Source organism: Amblyraja radiata, chromosome 9 (assembly GCF_010909765.2).
Source record: "Amblyraja radiata isolate CabotCenter1 chromosome 9, sAmbRad1.1.pri, whole genome shotgun sequence".
Classification (NCBI taxonomy): Eukaryota; Metazoa; Chordata; class Chondrichthyes; order Rajiformes; family Rajidae; genus Amblyraja; species Amblyraja radiata.
Window position 1 is genome coordinate 25,667,826 of NC_045964.1, and position 25,062 is coordinate 25,692,887.

The window sequence follows — 25,062 nt, forward strand, 5'->3', positions numbered from 1 at the left end:
ACAGATTTAGCAGAAATAGTGCATGTGGCCATCTGTGTGTCGAGATGGATCCTACATGCCAAAGTTCAGCAGGCCACCTGCACTTTTATTTTCTTGGCAATGATAATGCTTATATTTTATTCTATGATATATGAGATTAAATTACTCAGTAATCTTTGCAGATTTATTTGTTACTGGCAACGATATACATTCAAGTAAAGTAGATTTAAACCATATTTAGCACGTGCAGCTGAAGAGGATGTGAAAGGGGAGCTGTTCTTCCTTGGTTATCTGCACTGAGCATGCATTGTAGAAGAGACCACTGCACTGAACTTCTGAAATTTGGTTTCACCGGAAGCAATGGGACTGAATTTCAGATGCAGAATAGTAGGTTCATCCTCAGCAGTCAAAGACCAATATCCACTCTGAAAGCAATGGAGGTTAGAAATTTGCCTTCAGTGGCCAGTGCTAGTTATGTAGAAGAGGATCAGTTGATGTGTTTAATCAAGTCCAACGCACTTGACTTCCTTGAAATGAATATGATAAAAGTAGGCAATGACTGAAGCAAAATTCCATGACTGTTTTACTCTAGAATTATGTTTTTACTCTAGAATTACACTAATCAGTGGAATTACTTGATCAGTGGAAAGTCCTTCTGCGGCTTCAAATAGCAGTAATCATTTAAACTGATTCCAACCATAAGATAATAACCGAGGCTATACGCTCTTTAGTTTAATTTAGTTTTTAGTTTCACGATACAGCACGGAAGTTGGCACTTCGACCCACCAAGTCCGCACCAACCAGCGATTCCCATAAACTAACACTATCCTACACACAAGGGACAATTTATAATTTACAGAAGCCAAATTAACCTACAAACCTGTATGTCTTTTGAGTGTGGTGGGAAACTGGAGTACCCAGAGAAAACCCACATGGTCATGAGGAAAGTGTACAAACTCCATACATACATCTCTGTGTAGTCAGGATCAAACCCGGATCTCTGGCGCTGTGAGGCAGCAATTCTACTGCTGCACCTCCGTGCCGTCCGACAGACAACGCTTCTTCTTGGCTGCATAATTGAAGACTTTCACTTTAGAAATAGAAATATGAGTGCAACCTCTGACCTGCACCTAAGTTCAGAGGTCATAGTCAATACCTCATACTGCATGTCAATCTTTGGCCCAACATGTCTACGAGACTAAGCTTGTCAAATTTGCCACATTTGGCCATATCCCTCCAAATCTTTCCTATCTATGAACCTCGCCAAATGCCTTTGAATATTTTTATTGCACCAGCATCAACTACTTCCTCTGGCAGCTCATTCCAGATACACAACCAGCTGTGTGAAAATGTTGCACCTCAGGTTTTCTTTTCCCTCTTACCTTAAACCTATCCCTCTATTTCTTTATTCTCCTGTCCTCCATAGTGCAGGCCCTCGAATCCTGGCAACATCTTTGTAAATCCTCTCTGCACTCTTTCCAGCTTAATGACATCTTTCCGATAGCAGGTGAGAAAAACTGAACACAATACTCCAACTGTGGCCTCACCACCATCTTGATTTAATATAACAAAGTATCCCAACTTCCATACTCATTTTCCCACTGATGAAGGGTAGGGTGCCGAAAGTCATCTGCACCACCCTATCCGACTGTGATGCCACTTTCATATTTGTGTTTACAACATTCATTAGGGTCACGTGAATGTCCTGCTCTGGTACGACTTTGCAAAATACAGCACCTTTAAATGATCTGAATAAAACTCCTTTAGCCACTCCTTGGCCCACTTGCCCAGATGATCAAGATCCTGCTGAATTTCCTGATAACAGTCTTCACTGTCTATGATACCACCTACGCATTTTAGTATATTCTTTGCCATAGAATTTTTAAGTATGTCATATCGTCATAAGTGATAGGAGTAGAATTAGGCCACTCAGCCCTTCAAGTCTACTTTGCCATTCAATCATGGTGTGTGTTCCAGAGTTGTAAAGGCTGATTTCCCCAAACACCCGTGTTTCAAAATTGTGTCACAAAACAGATCAAATTTTTCACAAAACAGGTCTTTTCCCTGTGCTTAACTTATTATTTGGATATCAGAAGATGTGTTGAGTCTTGCAAATTGATGTGCAGCATCTGTTCTTTAGTTTAGTTTAGTTTAGAGATAAGCATAAAAACTGGCCCTTCGGCCCACCGAGCCTGCGCCGACCACTGATCACTCGTTCAAACTACTGTAGCTCCATCCCACACTCGTGGGACAATTTACGGAAGCCAATTAACCTACAAACCCGCACGTCTTAGGGATGTGGGAGGAAACAGGAACACCCGGAGAAAACCCACGCAGTCACAGGGAGAACGTAAAAACTCAGCACAGACAGCACCCGTAGTCAGTATCAAACCTAGGTTTCTGGCGCCATAAGGCAGCAACTCTACCGTTGCGCCACCATGCCATCCTGTTGACCGTGCCAGTGGATCAGTGTAGGGTGTTGTTTGTATAAAATGTGATTTATTTATCTGACCGATTCATTGTGTGTTTCCATAAAGGTATCAGGCTTAGCCTAGTGATGCCATTTGTTTCTCTTTGGCCAAAAGGTCACGGATTCAAGTTGCTCATAAGAAACTTGTGTATATAATCTTCTTGGGTTTCTTAAATTGAGGTCAAAGATCTTTCAAGACGAGCTGTTGAGACTTTTGCATAACCTGGCCAATATCCCTTAAAAAACACCACTGCATTGGATGATCTTCTGTTTATGATATCTTGTTTAGCATCAAATTTCAGCTGCATTTTCCCACAATAATAAGATGGTTGAATTATAATGAGTTTACTTGATGTCCGATAAACTCCAATTCAACGTAATACAAAGGACTCCAATGAGGTAGGTAGGAGCTCACGACCATACTCTAGCTGATGAGAGGACTGTTCAGTTGCCTGATAGCAGCTGGGAAGAAATTGTTCCTGAATCTGGAGGTATGGGTGATGTTGCAAAGTTGTCACATGTGCTATGGAAAAATATAATTATTTTGTTTAAAGAAAGATTTTGTTTTTATATAAGGCATTTTCTTTGGTCTGTCAATTAAATTTTGCACTTTTCAATTTACATTAAGTATAGTGTAGGTGAAGAAGGGTCTCGACCTGAAATGTCACCCATTCCGTCACTCCAGAGATGCTGCCTGCCCCGCTGAGTTACTCAAGTCAAGTCAAGTCAAGTCAAGTTTATTCGTCACATACACATACAAGATGTGCAGTGAAATGAAAAGTGGCAATGCTCGCGGATTTTGTGCTAAAAGACAAACAAACAAACAACCAAACAAACTACAAACAGAATGTAACAGATATGGAGTATGTAACAGCGTACTCCAGCTTTTTGTGTCTATCATGGGTATGCATGAAGTAGTATAGAGTGATGGGGTAATCGCTGGTTGGCATGGACTCACTGGGCTGAAGGGCCTGTTTCTCTAAAATGCGGTGTATCTCTAAAGTCTAAAGTAAAGTCGAAAGGCACAAAGTGCTGTAGTGGCACTCAGCAGGTTGCTTGAGTAACTTCAAGGGTCCTGATCCGAAACATCACCTTCCATGTTCTCCAGAGATCCTGCCTGACCGGTTGAGTTACTCCAGTATTCTGTATCTTATTTTGTAAACCAGCATCTGCAGTTCCTTGTTTCTACAAGGGAATTCTACTATTGTGCAACTTTCTTTTCACTTTTAAATATAATTCATTTACGGACAGAATCTTACCCACCTCTCCTGATATCGCAATCATATTATTGTTCTCATATTTTCTGATTTTTATTCTGAATCCATTCTTGTGGTTCTTTCTTTAAATGATTTGATGCGATTGGTATTTAAAAAGCAGGACTGAGAGCCCCATAACCTTAAGGGATGGGATGACTTGGGAAAGATTCACCAAGTACTCAGCTGTGAGGTGTTAAACTTTTCATCAATCTGAGATTCATTTGCATTGAAGTCACAGTATCAAATTCCAAAACCCATTTCACTAAATCTTCCATGGATTGTGGTGGAGACATATGTGTCTAGCCCTTTACTTACAAAGCAATTTATGTCCAGTATAAAGCGATTGCAAAGCCCAAGGGTGTTTGCATCATTTTTGAGTTTGGCTTCAACAGATCCCAAAGGCCATTTGGGAGTCTGACCTGCTCAGTGAACTTGTTGAGATATAGAAGGATATTTGGCCGCAAATTCATTACCTACTTTAATTACATTCTAAAAGATGTTCAGTTGGGATCATTTTTTTATTTTTTGCAGAATACCGGCGATATGAAACAGATTCTGAGCTGAATGCTTCAGTTACTGGCCACAGAATTGAACTAATGAATTGCAGATACATCTGTGCTAAAGCAAAGAAAATAAGAAATGGGGGAAGAGGTAAGCTGCGTTGCCCCTTGAGTCAGTTCTGTTGTTAAATGAGATCCTCATCTATTTTTCCATTTGAACCGAATATCGCGTTTCACTTCGAATCTAAAAATTGGAGTCATAACAAGATTAATCAGTCAACTTCATGAATTGTCATGCATTAAAACATTGTTAAGTAAATGCTATCTACCATCTACTAGTTTGAATCTGGGATAAAACACAAAGTGGTGGAGGAACTCAATGGGTTAGGCAACATATGGGGAGGGAATGGACAGATGACTTTTCAGGTTGGGACCCTTCCTCAGTCAGATCCCTAACCAAAGGGCCCCAACCTGAAATGTCATCTATTCATCCCCTCCCCAGATGCTGCCTGACTCACTCAGTTTCTCCGGCACTTTGTGTTTTGCTCAGGATTCCACCATATGCAGTCTCTTGAGTCTCCAGCCTGAATATGAGTGTTGTGCCAGTTCTGTGGATGGTAGTGTGGGCTCAGAATAGCTGTGATCAAAATGGTGAGTAGTTCCTCCCACCCCCCTTCCCCACAAAACGTTGACTGGAGGACAATGTTTGCTGGTGTTTGGAAATAGTTGACCCAAAGACACTGCTCTTAGGAATTCAATGGCAATACCCTGAGCTTGTGATGACTGACAATAGACAATAGGTGCAGGAGAAGGCCATTCGGCCCTTCGAGCCAGTACCGCCATTCACTGTGATCATGGTTGATCATCCCCAATCAGTACCCCGTTCCTGCCTTCTCCCCATGTCCCCTGACGAAGGCCAAAAGGGACTTCTGCTCCAAACTGGAGGATGTGACAGATGTTCGGCAGCTGTGGCAGGGCCTGAATGCAATCACCTCCTACAAGGCGAAACCAGGAGGCAGCTCGAATGTCGGCGAAACATCACTCCCTGACGAGCTCAATGCGTTTTACGCACGCTTTGATAGGGAGAATACTGATGTGCCTCCCCGATCCCCCATTCGCTGTGATGGCATTTCAGTCTCAGTCACAGAGGCCGACGTCAGGAAATCCTTCAGAGGGGTGAACCCCCGAAAAGCACCTGGACCTGATGGTATACCCGGTCGTGCTCTAAAAACCTGTGCGGACCAACTGGCTGGAGTTTTTACGGACATTTTCAACCTCTCACTTCTGAGGTCTGAGGTCCCCACCTGCTTTAAAAGGGCATCAATTATACCAGTGCCCAAGAAGAGTAAGGTGACGTGCCTCAATGACTATCGACCAGTGACACTAACGCCGGTGGTGATGAAGTGCTTTGAGAAGTTGATCATGGAGCAAATCAACTCCTACCTCGACAAAAACCTGGACCCACTGCAGTTCGCGTACCGCCACAACAGATCAACGGTGGATGCGATCTGGCTGGCCCTCCACTCCGCTCTGGACCACTTGGACAATAAAAACTCATATGTCAGGCTGTTATTCATCGATTACAGCTCGGCATTTAACACAATCATCCCCTCCAAGCTGGTTACCAAACTCGCAGAACTGGGTCTCTGCGCATATCCCTCTGCAATTGGATCCTCGACTTCCTCATTCACAGACTACAGTCTGTTCGTATTGGTGGAAATGTGTCAGCCTCGATAACAATCAGCACGGGAGCACCTCAAGGCTGCGTGCTCAGCCCCCTGCTGTACTCACTCTATACCCATGACTGCGTAGCCAATCACAGTGCGAACTCCATCATCAAGTTCGCTGACGACACCACTGTTGTGGGGCGTATCACTGATGGGGATGAGTCAGAGTATAGAAGAGAGATCGAGCAACTGTCCATATGGTGCCAGCGCAATAACCTGGCCCTCAACACCAGCAAAACCAAGGAACTGATTGTGGACTTTGGAAGGACTAGGAGGGGGACCCACAGCCCCATTTATATCAACGGGTCGATGGTTGAAAGGGTCAAGAGCTTCAAATTCCTGGGCGTGCACATCTCTGAAGATTTTTCCTGGTCCGAGAACACTAATGCAATTATCAAGAAAGCTCATCAGCGCCTCTACTTCCTGAGAAGATTACGGAGAGTCGGTTTGTCAAGGAAGACTCTCTCTAACTTCTACAGGTGCACAGTAGAGAGCATGCTGACCGGTTGCATCGTGGCTTGGTTCGGCAATTTGAGCGCCCTGGAGAGGAAAAGACTACAAAAAGTTGTAAACACTGCCCAGTCCATCATCGGCTCTGACCTTCCTTCCATCGAGGGAATTTATCGCAGTCGCTGCCTCAAAAAGGCTGGCAGTATCATCAAAGACCCACACCATCCTGGCCACACACTCATCTCCCTGCTACCTTCAGGTAGAAGGTACAGGAGCCTGAAGACTGCTACAACCAGGTTCAGGAATAGCTACTTCCCCACAGCCATCAGGCTATTAAACCTGGCTCGGACAAAACTCTGATTATTAATAACCCATTTTCTGTTATTTGCACTTTATCAGTTTATTTATTCATGTGTGTATATATTTATATCATGGTATATAGACACACTTATCTGTTTTGTAGTAAATGCCTACTATGTTCTGTGTGCTGAAGCAAAGCAAGAATTTCATTGTCCTATACAGGGACACATGACAATAAACTCACTTGAACTTGAACTTGAACTTGACTACGCTATCTTTAAGAGCTCTATCTAACTCTCTCTTGAAAGCATCCAGAGAATTGGCCTCCACAGGCAGAGAATTCCACAGATTCACAACACTCTGTGTGAAAAAGTTTTTCCTCATCTCTGTTCTAGGGCTTACCCCTTATTCTTAAACTGTGGCCCATGGTTCTAGACTCCCCCAATATCGGGAACATGTTTCCTGCCTCTAGTGTGTCCAAACCCTTAATAACCCTTAATAATCTTATAGGTTTCAATAAGATTCCCTCTCAATCACTCAACCTTTATTGTCATTTTGCAAGCAACAGTTGTACAGTGCAAAATGAAAAGACGTTTCCCAGGGAATAGCGGAGTATCGCACATGAAATTTAAAACATTTCACACATAATAACACTAAAAACAATCCAGTCCCTGATGGAACAGTATAAATAGTTAAAAGCAGGTAAAACACAACGTTAAAATACAATAAACCAATCATAAAAATGTCCGGGGCAGCTGATTTGAGTGGCCAGTGCCAGTTATTAAAGTGGCCAGTGCCAGTTATTAAAGTGTCCGTGCCAGCCGCAGAATCAAGTGACTGTGAGTACAGAGTGACTGTTTAGCAGCCTCACAGCCTGTGGTAGGAAGCTGTTTAGCAGTCTTGTAGTCCGGGCTTTGATGCTTCGATATCTCTTGCCTGATGGCAGGCGATCCAGGTGTATGTGGAGGGGGTGCAGTTTGTCCTTAGCAATTCTCTGAGCTTTTTTCAGACAGCGGCTCTGGAACAGTTCTTCTAAATTCCAGAGTATACAAGCCCAGCCACTTGTATACAGAGTATACAAGCTCCAACGAGTACCGGCCCAGCGCCGTCAAACTCTCATCATACGCTCTTCACAAATAAGCAAAGTTTGGTGGGAATAATGAAACAGTGATATCTAATGCACAACTTATTTTTCATCGCACATTGGTAGGAAGTTCCCTTTGAATTAATTCACTGACCGTCTTTGTTTGGGCATTTTGTAGTCATAAGATTTCCAGTTTTGATCTTGAAACCAAGAGGCATGATTTTCACTATCCTTTGGCATTCAGGTCTGCAACAAGCCTGGAGCCAAGCAAAGCCGCAAACTCACGAGTACGAAGGCAAGCAAGGAAATCACAATGGATGTTTATTAAATATTGAAAGAAAGAACTGCAGATGCTGGTTCACACCAAAGATAGACACAAAGTGCAAGAGTAACTCAATTGTTTCTCTTGAGATCACATCTTCCCCATCCAACAATGGATTTACCAGGCACCACCCTGCCTTGGGTCATTTGGACTGGCAATGATTGGTCCTGGTCTTTCCTCGCCTCGACACGCCCCCCCCCCCCACCCCCCCTCTACTTTCAGTGTGAAGAAGGTCACAACCCATCCTTTTTCTCCAGAAATGCCGCATGACCTGCTGAGTTACTCCAGCACTTTCGTCGATCTTTTATTTATTAAATATAGGTTTGGCTGCAACGGGAATGTTATGCTCATTTCTGAATGTCACACTTCAAGAAAGTAATGAAGTCCACTGTGCATGTTCAGAAGGGGTTTATTAGAATAATTCTAGTGATAAGGGATTTTAGCAAAGTGGATAGACTGGGGAAGCTTGAATAACAGGGGAACCTGATAGAAATATTTAAAATTATGACGTATTTGAGGTCAAGAGAAACAATTCTCAAGGACCAGAGGATATAGCTTAGTTTAGTTTAGAGATAAAGCACGGAAACAGGCCCTTCTGCCCTTCGAGATTACACCGACCATCAGTCACCAATTCTTACTGTTACACTACTTAACTCTGCACTGGGTGATTGCCAGTCACCCCCCCCCCCCCCCCCCCCCCCCCACCCCGGCCACTCCTTCCCCCAGAAAAATTGCTCTTTATTCTATGTTCGCTCTTCTAGGGAGATGCTAACTGCATTTCGTTGTCTCTGTACTGTACACTGCACAATGACAATAAAGATTGAATCTGACACTAGTTCTACGTTATCTATGTTTCTCATCCATTCCATACACATTAGGGGCATTTTACAGAGGCAAATTAACCTAAAACCCTGCACGTCTTAGGGATGTGGACGGAAACCAGAGCACCCGTAAAAACCCACGTGGTCACAGGAAGAACATGCAAACTCTACACAGCTACCAGTCGAGGTCAGGATCGACCCAACTCACTGGCGCTGAGAGGAGGCAGTTCTACCCGCTGCTCCACTGTGCCACCCAAATGATAAAAGATCACCAGTGTTATAAGAAAGTTTTTCTTATACAGCCAGTTAATTGGAATGCACTGCCAGGTGTGGTGTTGGAGGCAGATGTTATTTGTAGAATTCAAATGTAACTGTTGGAAAGAAAATAATTTGCATGGCTCTGGGGGGAGGCTGAGGAGGGGGACCAACAATGTTGTAGCTTTGATTCAGGCAGAACCCAAGAGCATAGTTGTGATATATGTTGCTGATGGAACTTTGATGGACTGCTCCTTAAAGGTTGTGTTGCATTGGCAGACTTGTTGTAACTCTCGCCTAGGTGTGTTCAATATAATTGGATTCATCCCCATGTGTTACCCACGTACCATTGTACTTCCAAGATGGCGTCAAAGCCAGACGGCTCTCTGCGAGCTGGTCCCAGAAGTGGATCTACAATCATTCATTACAATCGCTCCAATCTTCTAAATCTTTAAATCAACAGCAGTTTTTCTTGCTCTTTCTTAGTCACCTCTCAGATCTGCTGCTTTAACCGGACTTTACTGGACTTTATCTTGCACTAAACATTATTGCCTTTACTCTGTATCTGTGCACTGTGGATGGCTTGATTGCAATCCTGTGTAGTCCTTTCTCTGACTGGATAGCACGCAACAGAAAAAGCTTTTCACTGTAAACCCGATTTCCACGTGACAATAATAAACAAAACTAAACTCTTAGTCACCTCTCTTCGAGCCACAACTGCTATTGACGTTTACAGTGAAACAATGTGGAGAAATATTCCCTGTGGATTTTCAATAGATTTTTTGGCCAATCGTTATAATGTCAGAGAGAAGTATCGTCCTAAGATAAGGGAGCTTCAAAAACTTTTCATCGGTTTCGGCAGCTGTCATTGTTTTGATAGACATTAGCACAACAATTAATGCACCTGATACCATGGAGATAGGTTTGTCCTTGGAGAAAGAAAAATGAACAACTTAGGAACTTGGCTGCCAATTCACTGTTGCTCAGTTTATGTTATGCCTTCAGTGCCTCTGAATTTTACACTCTAATGAAAGTTTGACATTTTGTAAGTTCGTAGGCCATCGGAGCAGAAATTAGGCCATTCGGTCCATCGAGTCTGCTCCATCATTCAATCATGGCTGAGCTATCCTTCTCTTTCAACCCCATTCTCCTGTGCTCTCCCCATAACCTTTGCAGTCTTACTGATCAAGAACCTGTCAATCTCCGCTTTAAAAAGACCCAATGACTTGGCCTCCGCAGCCGTCTGTGGGAGTGAATTCCACAAATTCGCCACCTTCTGACTTATGAAATTCCCCCTCATCTCCTTTCTAAAGGTACATCCTTTTATTCTGAGGTTGTGCTCTCTGGTCCTAGACTCTCCCACAAGTGGAAACATCCTCTCCACATTCACTCTATCCAGGTCTATTTCTATTCGGTAAGTTTCAATGAGGTCCCTCCTCATCCTTCTAAACTCCAGCGAGTACTGGCCCAGCGCCGTCAAACTCTCATCATACACTCTTCACAAATAAGCGAAGTTTGGTGGGAACAATGGAACAGTGATTTTTCTCTTTGCAGCACATTTAGAGTTAATGAAACTCAACAGTTCCATCTGCTGAAGTGAGCAATTTGTTCCCTAAAGCCACACTACCATCATGACCATTCTATGTCCTCTGCTGGATTCCTAATGAATGATTAGACGGGTTGTGAGCATGGGGGAGTTGTGAAGACATGCAAACCTACAAAACAACGTGATTTAATTCAGTGGAATCAATCCGAAGATTTCCAGTGTTGGGAAACACATTTTATTTCCTTCATTAAATTTGTGGCTAGCCTCATTGCTCTCATGGATGGATACATCTTCTAAATTTCACCTTTGCAATCTTTTTTCAACAGAATTAATTATTTCTATGTTATTAAATTTTTGTTTTCTAATTTATTATTTTTTCCTCCGTTTGGTTCCTCAACAAAAAAAGATGGCAAATAAAAGTATTATTGTGAAAGAATGAAAGATTTATTGGACGGTCACTTCAAATTGTTTGCACATACAACATGAACTTAAACTTCTGTGCTGCAATATCCTCTGACTGCTAAATAAATATTCACTGCGCTGGGTATATTTTGTGTTTGTGGTTGATTTTTAACCGTCATTGGATATGTTTTTTAATCGGTATTTCATAAATAACTTATTACTGTGTCTACAGATAGTATGTTTTCATATCTTTATGTGAGCATAATACCTGTAATTAAACACTGAAGTAAGGTGAGGCATTACTGCGTCAGGTCTGATGCACTGAGTTCTTTCTGCATGTTGAAAACACGCAATGAAAGGACTAAGCTGGGATGAGAAATGTTGACGTTTTATGAAGGATTGTTTCTGCTGCAGAGAGCTGGAGGTCAGGCACGGAGCAGAGGGAATGTGTGTCACACAAAACCTCCCCAGCAGGCCAAACATGGAAGCTTCCTAGTAAACCTCACTGCTCCATATATGGTAAGATAATTCAGTGGCAGGCACGAGCATGGATTTGGTTCATTTGGGAGAAATCTGCCAGTTACTACATTATTCTCCAAAGCATTGCCTCCTCCTCACTTCCCATCCCCGCAGGCTACTATTTCAGAGTTCTCCAATTTCAGGTTTTGTTGTGCTTTAGCTCATATCTTGAAGTGAAAAGATCCTTGACAATAACTTTGACCCCTCGCATGTTCATAATGTCATTTTGAATTCTGCAGCATTTCAGATTCAGAATGGGATAAATCCAGCATCCTCAAAGCCGAGGAGGTGTTTGCCTCAATTTAAGGCGCATAAGATGGATTTGGCCAAGTCTTTGGCTGGGTGGAAGCCACTATCCTCTCTGGCTCCTTTGGATTGACAGAACAATGGCATTGGATTAATCCTGACAACCCCAAGGAAAAGCTCCGTTCTGATAGCAAGTGGGGAACATCACAAAGGAGAAACAAGCAACTGCAGATGCTAGTTTACACAAAAGGACACAAAGTGCTGGAGTAACTCAGCAGGTCAGGCAGCACCTCTGAGTTACTTCAGGAGAACATGGATAGGTGACATTTCGGGTCGGGACCCTTCTTCAGACTCTTTAGAAGAAGGGTCCCGACCCGAAATGTCACCTATCCATGCTGCTTGACTTGCTAAGTTACTCCAGCACTTGTTATCATTTTGGGAAAAATCATGCGTGGTCCAGTAAATAATAACACAATTTGCTAACGTAACTCTTTTGATGGAGTGATGCAGTGATCAATTTGTGGTGCTCCATTTGTTGTAGCTGCAACATTTCCCCCCAAAAATTACTTTGGCAAAGTATATAGAAGAATATCAGTTTTGAATCTTTCCCGTGAACTATTTTCTCTCATGTCTTGTTGTTAGCAACATGATGTACACTCAGTTTATTTTTTTCTTATTTTACTGAACCATACCGAATTTATGACTCACCCTCCTACTACAATAATTAGCATGCTGCGGTGTCCTTTTTATTTCTTCCTTCACTTGACACTAATATTTGCCTTCCCCTGAGGTCTAATTCCATTCTGAGACGGGCCTTTCTGTATTAGTTGGCCTCACACTCAGGATGCCATTTCCAAATGGAAGGGAATAGTGATAATACTCTCACCTTTGAATCACAAGGGTGGGCTTTAATATTTCTTCCAGTGCTTTGATGAGGGAGTGACACATTAATGAAGTTATTATCCATCAGATGAGATGTTGAACCATGACCATGTCTGTTCTGTTCTTTAGATGGAGAAAGGTCCTCAGCACCATTTGTCATAAATTTGTACAGCATGGAAACAGGCCCTCCTGCCCACCTTGTCCATGCCAACCATGTTCTCATGCTGGGCTAGTCCCATTTGCCTGCATTTGGCCATATCCCTCTACCCTTCCTATCCACATATGTCCAAATGTCTTTGAAAAGTCATTATTGAATCCTCTTCTATAGTTTCCTCTGACAAGCTATACTCTGAGTGAAAAAGTTCCCCAGAGATCGATTGTAAATCTCTCCCCTCTCACATCAAGCCAATAGTTTTAGGATCCTCTATCGTGCGAAAATTGTTTGTGTGCGTTCATTTTATCCACGGTCATGATCTTGTACACCACAATAAGGTAAAGCTGGGGGGTTCAATCCTGTCCTGGCCTTTATCTATTCTCCCACAAATATCAATGAGAGAGGCAGCTTATTACATGGTTCAGTTGTGACCTTGCTGATTAAAGAGCTTTGGGACAACTCGAGATCAAGAAAGGAACTACAGAAATGCATATTATTACTTATACCCATTTTCTTTTCAAAAATAATTATTGTTTCTGATGTATGCAGTTACAGCCTGGCGCCATGAATGTGCTTCGTGGATTGTTGGCAGTAAATATAAGGAGAGTCAAACCGGTGTTGTCCCCAGGGCCGGCGTTAAGCCGATTTGACCGATTGCTCCCAATTGGGCCCCGCGCCTAAGCGGGGCCCCGCACTAATGTTCAGTATTTCGTACGGAAATACGAATTCTCTTTGTTAAATAAAGATTTTTTTAAATTCGCCATCCGGACTTTTTTTTAAACGAACATGTATAACAACCGCTGCACGGCCATCATACACAAACGATTTGTTAACTAGTGCTGTTAGCACTTCTTAACGGTAAGTACTTAACACCTTGTTATGCAATGTCATGAATCTGCATCTATCCGCATTCCTCAGTAAATGTTATAGTGTTTTGAACAAGTATTAATGACGCCGTGTTCCTTTGAATAAAATTCACGCGGCGTCATTAATACTTGTTTAAAACACAATTACATTTACTGAGGAATGTAGATCGATGACACGTTGAGAATTTCATTTAACTCACCATCATGAGTGAGGGCCCCGGACCGCGAGAAGGGGCTTCTTCCTGGTGTGCAGGTTTGTCATTCACCTACCGACCCACGTTGTGTCCAAAGATCTTATAGCGGATCTTTGGTTGTGTCTCTCTGTCTTTTGCTCACTCCATCCCACCCTCCCTCCCTCTTTCTCTCGCGCTCTCTCTCCCGCTCCCCATATTGTCTCTCTCTAGCTCTCCCACTCCCTCTCTATCACCCTGTCCCCTCAGCATTCCCGGAATCATTGACGTTTTGCAGTAGACAAAAATGCTGGAGAAACCCTGCGGGTGAGGCAGCCGCCTGGCCCGCTGAGTTCCTCCAGCACTCTGTGTTTTTTGTTTGGCTCTGAAATTGAAGGTGGCTCAGCGGGACAGGCAGCGGCTCTGGGGAGAGGGTTGTGTTTCTGGTCGAGACCCTTCTTCAGACAATCACAAGTACTCTCATCGACGCGAGTTCAGTTCGGTCTGAAGAAGGGTCTTCTCTCCAGAGTCGCTGCGCTGCCTGTCCTGCTGAGTTACTCCAGCTTTATGTCTATCTTCAATTTCAGAGAATTACAATTTCTCACGGGGGGCTTATAACGTCTCTAAACCCCTCTGGGACCTTCTGAACACGTCTAAACCCCCTCTAGCCCCCCTATTTCCCTCTATTCCCCTCTAAACAATTGTAAACACACCTGAACCCATCTGAAGCCCTCTAAACATCTCTAAACCGTTTAAACCCCTCTAAACTAGGAGGCTGCAAGGTGACTTGGATAGGCTGGGTGTGTGGGCAAATGCATGGGAGATGCAGTATAATGTGGATAAATGTGAGGTTATCCACTTTGGTGGCAAAAACAGGAAAGTAGACTATTATCTGAATTGTGGCCGATTAGGAAAAGGGGAGATGCAACGAGATGCAACGAAAAATGCTCACGGCAGACCAAACGTGTTAAACAGAAATTGGTCAGATATTGAGCTTTACACAGTGAGAAATCATGTGAAATAATCACTGAATTTAATTTTAAATGAATGTACCTGCATGTTATACTGTTTAGTTTGGAGATACCACCAGATAGTCTGGTTGATACAACCAGATCAGTTTGGAGATACAACCAGATTAGTTTGGAGATACAACCAGATTAGTTTGGAGATACAACCAGATAGTCCACTTTGTTCGCACCGACCAGCGATTTTTGTCACAGATTTGACAAATTTATTTGGCGGCCAATCAAACGCTGTCTCTAAGGGGGTTGCATCCAATCACCAACCAGCTTGCCTTAAAATTCCCGAAACTACACGAAATATAAACATACATAAATTTTTACTTTTCTAGAGTAGGGGCCCCGCCATCAGTTTTCTAATTGGGCCCCGCAATTCCTAGCACCGGCCCTGGTTGTCCCTAATATGTAGGATAGAAGTAGTGTACGGTAGAAGTTGAAGTATTGGTCGGCGCAGACTTTGTGGGCCGAATGGCCTGTTTCCACGCTGTATCTCTAAACTAAACTAAGATAAAACAAAGGCATTGATAGTTTAAACATTGACTTAGAGATTATAATTCCATGGTTTTGACTTTTACGAGGCGATGAGGTAAATTAGAGAGAAGTGGGTGTTTACAAGGAAATGTTGTTAATGGAGCGATGTTACAAAACCTAGCTTCAGCGGCGCTGCAGTTCTGCCACTGGCCGTGTGCGTGACATTGGCGCGTTTGGGGGGGGGGGGTGGGGCGGGATTAAAATGCAAGTTTGTATTGCTTATCGGAGAGGGATTTCCTCGGGCTGCGAGTCGATGAAGAAAAAATCGATCGGACTTCCGTTCCCGTTTTTTTTTAAATCGCTGTATAATTTAATAGTTTGATTAATATAAAAAGCGACTTTGAATGCCCTCAACGCTTACAGCATGATAGATCGCAATATGAGGACAAAAGAAAGGGTAAGTCGTCTATTTTACATATAATCTTGCTTCTTGGGGTGGCATTAATCTAATTTTACGTTGCGAAAGTGTGATTTGGGTCCCATATGAACCAGCAGTGTATTTCCTGCCGATATGGGGTTCAAATTCACCGCAAATGCAACGTTCCAATCGATCGCGTTCCAGAAACACCCATTCGCAAGATGATTAAAGTTGGACAATCATGTCATAAGAGCTTCTAAATCGTCTATATTTTGTGTAATTGTCCATCCATAATCAATATTTTATACTAAATATACACAACAGCTTTAGTCACATTTATTGTGCAAACAATAATAATTATGATTATATTGAAAGTAGATGTTTCTAGATTCATTTATGGGAATTAAACATTAAATTCCTTCCATCTGGCATATGTTCATTACAGGGAGATGAATAAAATCAGGTTATATTGTGAATTCTTGTGTGAATTAGTTTGTGGTTCTTGGGATTAGTTTGTAATTTGGATACTTAGGCTATTTAAAAAATATATCCTTTTCTAAAACCCCTGTCCCACGGTACGAGTTCATTCCAAGAGTTCTCCCGAGTTTACCCTGATTCGAACTCGGAGATTTACGGTAATGGCCACTCGTCGGTACTCCAGGCTCTCGTGGACATTTTTCATCATGTTGAAAAATCTTCACGCGTCTTCCCGTGCTTACCTGCCATTAGCGAGTCTTCCCGAGTACCTGCCGTTAGCGTTAAGAGTCGGCCCCGAGCTCCGACGTACCTGCTACGTTTTTTCTCCGTGCTTACCACGAGTTTGATTTTTTTTAAACCTGGGAGAGCTCTTGGAATGAACTCGCACCGTGGGACAGGGCTATTAAGAAATGGAATCTACAGGACATTCTTAATGGGAAAGTAGTGGGCAGAAAGGCATGTCATGCGTGGTTTGAAGAGCAAAAACTTGTAGTTCACATTGCCAAAATTGAAAAGTTGAGAAAAAACAAGGTGTACAGAGTTGCTTATTGGTTTCAATCTGAGGAGTATGATGATGCTACTGATTATGATATGCCAATGTACCAGCTAGCAACTGATCTTCTCCATAAAGACTTGGTCTATTGCTAGAAATTGTAATTTATTTACCTGTCTGTTAGGGACTTACAGCATATAATACAATAATATTAAAGTTCTGATCTTGAGAATATCACATTTTTGAATTTTCAAGGCATTCTGGGTGTTTATTACTATTTCCGTCACAACGGTCAATTTTGTAATTAGCTACAATTAGGTAATTAATTAATTATAGGCTTTAATTTCAGGTCATCCAAGTAAGATGTTCTATATTTTTTTAGAATGCTTCAACCTATAATACAGGTGCACAACCTTTTATCCGAAGATCCAAATAACGAAAACCTCCGAATAGCGGCCATTTTTTCGGTCCTTGAAGAAAGGTCCTTGAAAACGTTCACCGAGGGCGGCCCGCAGAGGTGACAGCGGAACCTCCGGTCGGTCCTCGAAGAAAGGGGAACTAAATCCCCATTCATAAAAGAGAGGATGAGGGTATATTGCGCGGGAGGGTTAATAATTGACAATATGCTGCTGCCTGCCCGCTGAATTAAAAAGTTCCCACGGTAGACTCACGATATACAGTGTTTCGTGAGTCTTGCGTGGGAACTTTTTAACTCAGCGGGGCAGGCAGCAGCAGATTGTCGCTCGCTTCAGTATCACCCCACCTACACCCCTCTGCTTCCCGGCCATGTGTGTGACCCCTTCCCTCCCCTCTCCAGCTCCCCGCCCATTGCACCGGCGCGGGGGCTTTGCACTGTCTTCACGTCGGTGATTGCAGCAGGGCAGTGCCAGTCACCGGAGACGTCAGGACCAACGGGACACCGACCACCAGGCCCACCGCAAGCACGGAGATCCCAGAGACCCACAGCCAACAGCAGCCCAGCCCAGCCCCACTCCAACTACAGAGGAACCTGGGTTGCGGATGACGGGGCGCAGCTCGGGGCGTCGTAGGGGCCCATCGGGGAGCGGCCACGCAAAGCCACGCCGGGAGATGTAGGGCCCTGCCCCGGTCTTGATGTTGGAGCCCCCGGCGGGCGCTAGCAAGTCCGCGGCAATTTACAGCCGCGCCGGGCGTTGTAAGCCCCCCCTCCAGGTCATTCTCAACCTCTATGATGTTTGCTCTCAACCCCGTAATTCGGGCGGGAGAAGTCACCGCTGCCGGTGCCCCGCAAAGCAGTCTCCCACCGGAGACCCGCGAGCTCCCCGTGTCACCATCCACCGGAGTCGGGTCGCAGCAGCTCGCCCCCGCAACTCTCCACGCTCCGAAGCTGGCTAGCTCCACGGAGGTAGGTCCGTAGGTCCACAGCTCCCACCGCCGCCCACCGACCCCCAGGCCCACTGCAAGCACGGAGATCCCAGAGACCCACAGCCAGCAGCAACTCCAGCCCAGCCCCGCTCCAACTCCAGAGGAACACGTAGGGGCAGAAGCTGATGGTGTGCAAGGTACGTCTTGTTCTTGGGGTGGCGGATGAGGGGGCGCAGCTCGGGCTGTGGGCGAACTGCCACTTGTCGCTGTAGCGGCCAAAGATCATAGAGGAGCTCCTCTATGATCTTTGGTAGCGGCCCATCGGGGAGCGGATTCCTCTGGAGTTGGAGGGGGAGGGGGGTATTGTGCTGTTTGATCGCCCCCTGCTATCCCAGGGACAGGGAGACACATCGGCTTTTTAGACTGGTGGGCAATCACTTCCAAAGTTCTGCCCACACAGTCAGTACACTTCTCCTACACTGTATTTCATACAAACATTTATTCTGCAAGAAAAAACGACATTGAAGACTCAAACTCGCGATCGAGTAACTGCCAGGATCAAGGCGCAAACTCGCGACCTTGCGGATATGAGCCGAGCACTCTACCACTGAGCCAGCCATTAAAATCTACGCTAAAAAAATTCCATTCCGAAGACCGACAAATTCTGAATTACGAAAAGTGTCTGGTCCCAAGGCTTTCGGATAAAAGGTTGTGCACCTGTAACTGAAAATTACATTCAGTTCTCTTAATTTTTAAGAAAGTTATGGGATTTTGACTGTCCTCGATCACAGATTTTGTGTTAAGTCAATGGAAAAGCAATAGGGAACAAGATGCTAATTTCCGAGTATGAAAATGGCCATAACTTTTTTAATACTGAAGATATGAAAGTAAAATAGGTGTCAAATTAAACTTCTTTTTATGCTTTATCTGATGGGATAAATTGCAGACGATTTAAAATCTCAACATTTTGTAACATTGCTGGTTAATGTTTTGGTTAATTCAATTGTGGTAATTTAGAATGAGTGTCTGGTCTCAAGGAAAATGATTGTTGGGTAGTGTTGTGACTATGGATGACAAGATAAAAATATATACGATGAATTGAAAAGGCCAAAATGTTGTTAATGTTGCGATTTCAGTTATGCAACTTCCTGTAAGGATGGATGAAGTAAATAAACTAGCGAAGGCTTCACGTTAAGGTAGTGACAGCATGAATCTCGATTTAGTTTGTTAAAAACCAACCAGTGCAGAAGTCACTGAAGTAATGACCATAAATGTTCGTTTTTTTTGTTTTAGTTTTGAGAGATAACATGTGGAAACAGGCCCTTTGGCCCACCAAGTCCACGCACACCATCGATCACCCATACACTAGTTCTATCCTACCTGAGGGATGACTTACAGAAATCAATTAATTTACAAACCTGCACGTCTTTGGAGTGTGGGAGGGATTCGGAGCACATGGAGGAAAGCCCACACGGTCACAAGGAGAACGTACAAACTCCATACAGACAGCACCCGTAGTCAGGATCCAACTCCGGTCTCTGGCGCTGTAAAGGGCCTGTCCCACGAGCATGCGACTGCATGCGGCAAGCGCGACCAAACCGGTAGCGGGGGCCGCGTGGGGGGCCGCGCAGAGGTCGAGTGATTCCCGTACAGGGCCTGCCCCACCAGCATGCGACTGCATACGGCGAGCGCGACCAAACCGGAAGCGGGTCGAGTGATCCCGTACGAGTTGACGTGAAGTTCAAGCGAAGTCCGCGGGAAGTTTGTGCAAGGCGTATGCCATCAAGATGCTGCGTACAGCGTCGTGACGGTGCGTACGGCGTCGAGACGGTGCATACGCCCGTCGATGCGGTGCGTACGGCCTCAATGCGGCTGCGGGCCACACGGAATTTTTAAACAGTGTCAGTTTTTCAGAGCCCCGCGCGGTGTCGGGACCAGCTCCGCACAACTCCATACGGCTCCGGCGATCGAAGTGGGACCGGCCCCGCGAGGCCAACGGCTCAAGCGACCACGTTAGGTCGCGCTTGCCGCATGCAGTTGCATGATCGTGGGACAGGCCCTTAAGGCAGCAACTCTACTGCTGTGCCAATGAGCAGACACAAGCTATGTGGGAGCTGCCATCAATATCTCTTTATGATGAAAATGAAAATCAAGATATGCAGAAAATAAAATGTATAAAAGAAAATTATCCAGCAGAAGAACAAACTTTGATGATGACGTAGTTAACTGGCTTTGATAATTTGGGATATCTTCAATGGACACAGAAAATAATTTAGACAATGCAATATAAACTATTTATGGTAAAATATTTTTTGAAGGCCCAAAATAAAATATGTTGAAGCTTAAGAAAGGAAGGAGATCAAGAAAGGAACTACAGAAATGCAGATTATTACTTTTACCCCTTTTCTTTTCAAAAATAATGATTGTTTCTGAGGCATGCAGTTACAGCCTGGCGCCATGAATGTGTTTCGTAAATACAAAAGGTTTCTCTGGATATGTGAACATTCTAGGCATTTAGACCTAGGCTTTTCTGGCGCTCAGAACCTTCTCCATTCCTCACCGCACAGGAGTATTTTGAATTTTTAGTTATATATTAGTTGAGCAGCATCATGCATATGAGAACTCTTTTTCCCTTCTACTGTACAGAGTGCGTTGAAAGAAACTCATCCCTCCGGTTTTGATATTTGAAACTCTGTCTCCGAAATGGCTTTCACCAGGTCTTTTCAAAAACAAAAGCCTTTAATGTTAAAGGCTGCTCTATACTATTAATGTGTCAGCACATATTTTCTGTTTGCATACTCTCGGTCATATTCTATACAAAGCAATTGCTTAGAAATTGCTGGAGTAAGTCAGTGAGTCAGGCAGCATCTCTGGAGAACATGGATGGGTGACGTTACCTTTTTTTGCTGGAGCCCCTTCTTCTGAAGTGTGTCTGAAGAAGGGTCCCAGCCTGAAACGTTACCTATCCATATTTTCCAGAGATGCTGCCTGATCCATTGAGTTACTCCAGCACATTATATCCTTTTGTGTAAACCAGCATCTGCAGTTCCTTGTTTTCACAACAGACATTGCTCTGTAGATATCAAACTCTTTCATTCTTTATGAAATTCTACTACTTAAGTGTAAAACCCTTGGTTGCTTCTACATCTGCTTTATCTATAAAGGTGGACCATTTAAAAGATTTGTTCCTGAAATTGTCGAGACATTGTGACTGGATTATTTTATACTCAAAATTTGGACATTTCATGAAAGTTTTCAAATATGGTATATTACAAAGGTGCTTAAAAATAGCATTTATATTTTACACCATTGACCTATTCATAATTATACGTCACCAAGCTACATTCAGTTTCATTAGTGTTTTTTTGCCCTGAATGGTCACCATATATAACCATGTAACCATATAACAATTACAGCACAGAAACAGGCCATCTCGGCCCTTCAAGTCCGTGCCGAACACTTATTTTTCCCTAGTCCCATCTACCTGCACTCAGACCATAACCCTCCATTCCTTTCCCGTCCATATACCTATCCAATTGATTTTTAAATGATAAAATCGAACCTGCCTCCACCACTTCCACTGGAAGCTCATTCCACACAGCTACCACTCTCTGAGTAAAGAAGTTCCCCCTCATGTTACCCCTGAACTTCTGTCCCTTAATTCTCAAGTCATGTCCTCTTGTTTGAATCTTCCCTACTCTCAATGGGAAAAGCCACGTCAACTCTGTCTATCCCTCTCATCGTTTTAAAGACCTCTATCAAGTCGCCCCTTAACCTTCTGCGCTCCAAAGAATAAAGACCCAACTTGTTCCTCACGTTTTCTCATTGTCCCTCTGGTTTGAAAATTTGCAACTCTGTTCATTTTACACTTTGTGTTCCAATCCCCGGCCTATCCAAAACCTCCTGTGCCTGCATCCACCTATTACTTACCATGCTTTGTCCTGCCTCTCCTCTCTTCCACCCCCCCCCCCCCCACCCCCACAACCCCCCCCACACCCACACCCCACCTCCACACAATCAGTCTGAAGAAAGGCCCCGGCTCGAAAGGTCACCTGTCTATGGTCTCCAGAGATGCTGCCTGATTCGCTGAGTTAATCCACCACTTTGTGTCCTTTTGTGTAAACTGTAGTTCTTTGTTTCTTCCATATTTGGCAAGTTGGATGGCTCAATCACACTCCATTGTTGCTGGTAGATTGTTCACAGTAGATATAAGGAAAGTCAAACTGGTGTTGTCCCTAAAATGTAGGATAGAAGTAGTGTACGTAGAAGTAGGAGTATTGGTCGGCGCAGACTCGGTGGGCCGAATGGCCTGTTTCCACGCTGTATCTCCAAACTAAACTAAGATAAAACAAAGGCATTGATAGTCTAAACATTGACTCAGAGATTATAATTCCATGGTTTTGACTTCTACAAAGCTATGACGAACTATAAATTAGTTAGAAGTGGGTGTTTACAAGGAAATGTTGTTAATGTTTAGGTTAATTTAATTGTGGTAATTAACAATGAGTGTCTAGTTTCAAAGAAAATGATTCTTGGGTAGTGTTATTACTTTGGATGACCAGATAAAAATACAGTAAAGAATTCAGAAGCTACAATATAAATTACTTACGGTAAAATATTTTTTGAAGATCCAAAATAAAATATGTTGAACTTAAAAGCACTGCGTGTAACAGTAAAGTATACGTCAGAGAAAGAGAGGGGAACAAATAACCTTAGAGTGTAGAATTCTGTATCTTTAGCTTACCAGAAATTTTAAGGTACAGTGGGAAAGACCTCTGACTGCATAGGTGTGAGCCTGGGTGATGCCATCTGTAATCTTGTGTACGGACAGGACGTTGAAGCTGAAAGCCAAGAAGCTGAAGCCAAGAAGCCGAAGCCAAGATGCCGAACATACATCACGGCGAAAAGCCAAGATACCGAATGGACACGACGCCGAAAGGACACGAAGCCGAACGGATACGATGCCAAATGGACAAGACGGTGAACGGACATGACGTTGAAAAGCTGCCGAATGGACATGACGTCGAAAAGCAATGGTGCCGAACGGACATGACGTCTCCGGGGACGGGATTGGTCCGACACCTTGTCAGTCATCGACAAAGGTCAGTGATTAGTCCTGACCCCCGCGTCTATCACATCACTGGCTGGGGGGAGACGGGAGAGTGGGGTGAGCTTGAGCTTGCATTTGTAAAATGGTGGAAAGTGACTCCAAGCTGCTGCGATTGACACAGAGGCAATGATGTGATAGACACGGGGGTCTGGACAAATCGCTGACCTTTGTCGATGACTGACAAGGTGTCGGACCAATCCCAAACCCTTCTACTGTACAGAGTGCGTTGAAAGAAACTCATCCCTCCGGTTTTGATATTTGAAACTCTGTCTCCGAAATGGCTTTCACCAGGTCTTTTCAAAAACAAAAGCCTTTAATGTTAAAGGCTGCTCTATACTATTAATGTGTCAGCACATATTTTCTGTTTGCGTACTCTCGGTCATATTCTATACAAAGCAATTGCTTAGAAATTGCTGGAGTAAGTCAGTGGGTCAGGCAGCATCTCTGGAGAACATGGATGGGTGACGTTACCTTTTTTTGCTGGAGCCCCTTCTTCTGAAGTGTGTCTGAAGAAGGGTCCCAGCCTGAAACGTTACCTATCCATATTTTCCAGAGATGCTGCCTGATCCATTGAGTTACTCCAGCACTTTATATCCTTTTGTGTAAACCAGCATCTGCAGTTCCTTGTTTTCACAACAGACATTGCTCTGTAGATATCAAACTCTTTCATTCGTTATGAAATTCTACTACTTAAGTGTAAAACCCTTGGTTGCTTCCACATCTGCTTTATCTATAAAGGTGGACCGTTTAAAAGATTTGTTCCTGAAATTGTCGAGACATTGTGACTGGATTATTTTATACTCAAAATTTGGACATTTCATGAAAGTTTTCAAATATGGTATATTACAAAGGTGCTTAAAAATAGCATTTATATTTTACACCATTGACCTATTCATAATTATACGTCACCAAGCTACATTCAGTTTCATTAGTGTTTTTTTGCCCTGAATGGTTACCATATATAACCATGTAACCATATAACAATTACAGCACAGAAACAGGCCATCTCGGCCCTTCAAGTCCGTGCCGAACACTTATTTTTCCCTAGTCCCATCTACCTGCACTCAGACCATAACCCTCCATTCCTTTCCCGTCCATATACCTATCCAATTGATTTTTAAATGATAAAATCGAACCTGCCTCCACCACTTCCACTGGAAGCTCATTCCACACAGCTACCACTCTCTGAGTAAAGAAGTTCCCCCTCATGTTACCCCTGAACTTCTGTCCCTTAATTCTCAAGTCATGTCCTCTTGTTTGAATCTTCCCTACTCTCAATGGGAAAAGCCAGGTCAACTCTGTCTATCCCTCTCATCGTTTTAAAGACCTCTATCAAGTCGCCCCTTAACCTTCTGCGCTCCAAAGAATAAAGACCCAACTTGTTCCTCACGTTTTCTCATTGTCCCTCTGGTTTGAAAATTTGCAACACTGTTCATTTTACACTTTGTGTTCCAATCCCCGGCCTATCCAAAACCTCCTGTGCCTGCATCCACCTATTACTTACCATGCTTTGTCCTGCCTCTCCTCTCTTCCACTCCCCCCCACAACCCCCCCACACCCACACCACACCTCCACACAATCAGTCTGAAGAAAGGCCCCGGCTCGAAAGGTCACCTGTCTATGGTCTCCAGAGATGCTGCCTGATTCGCTGAGTTAATCCACCACTTTGTGTCCTTTTGTGTAAACTGTAGTTCTTTGTTTCTTCCATATTTGGCAAGTTGGATGGCTCAATCACACTCCATTGTTGCTGGTAGATTGTTCACAGTAGATATAAGGAAAGT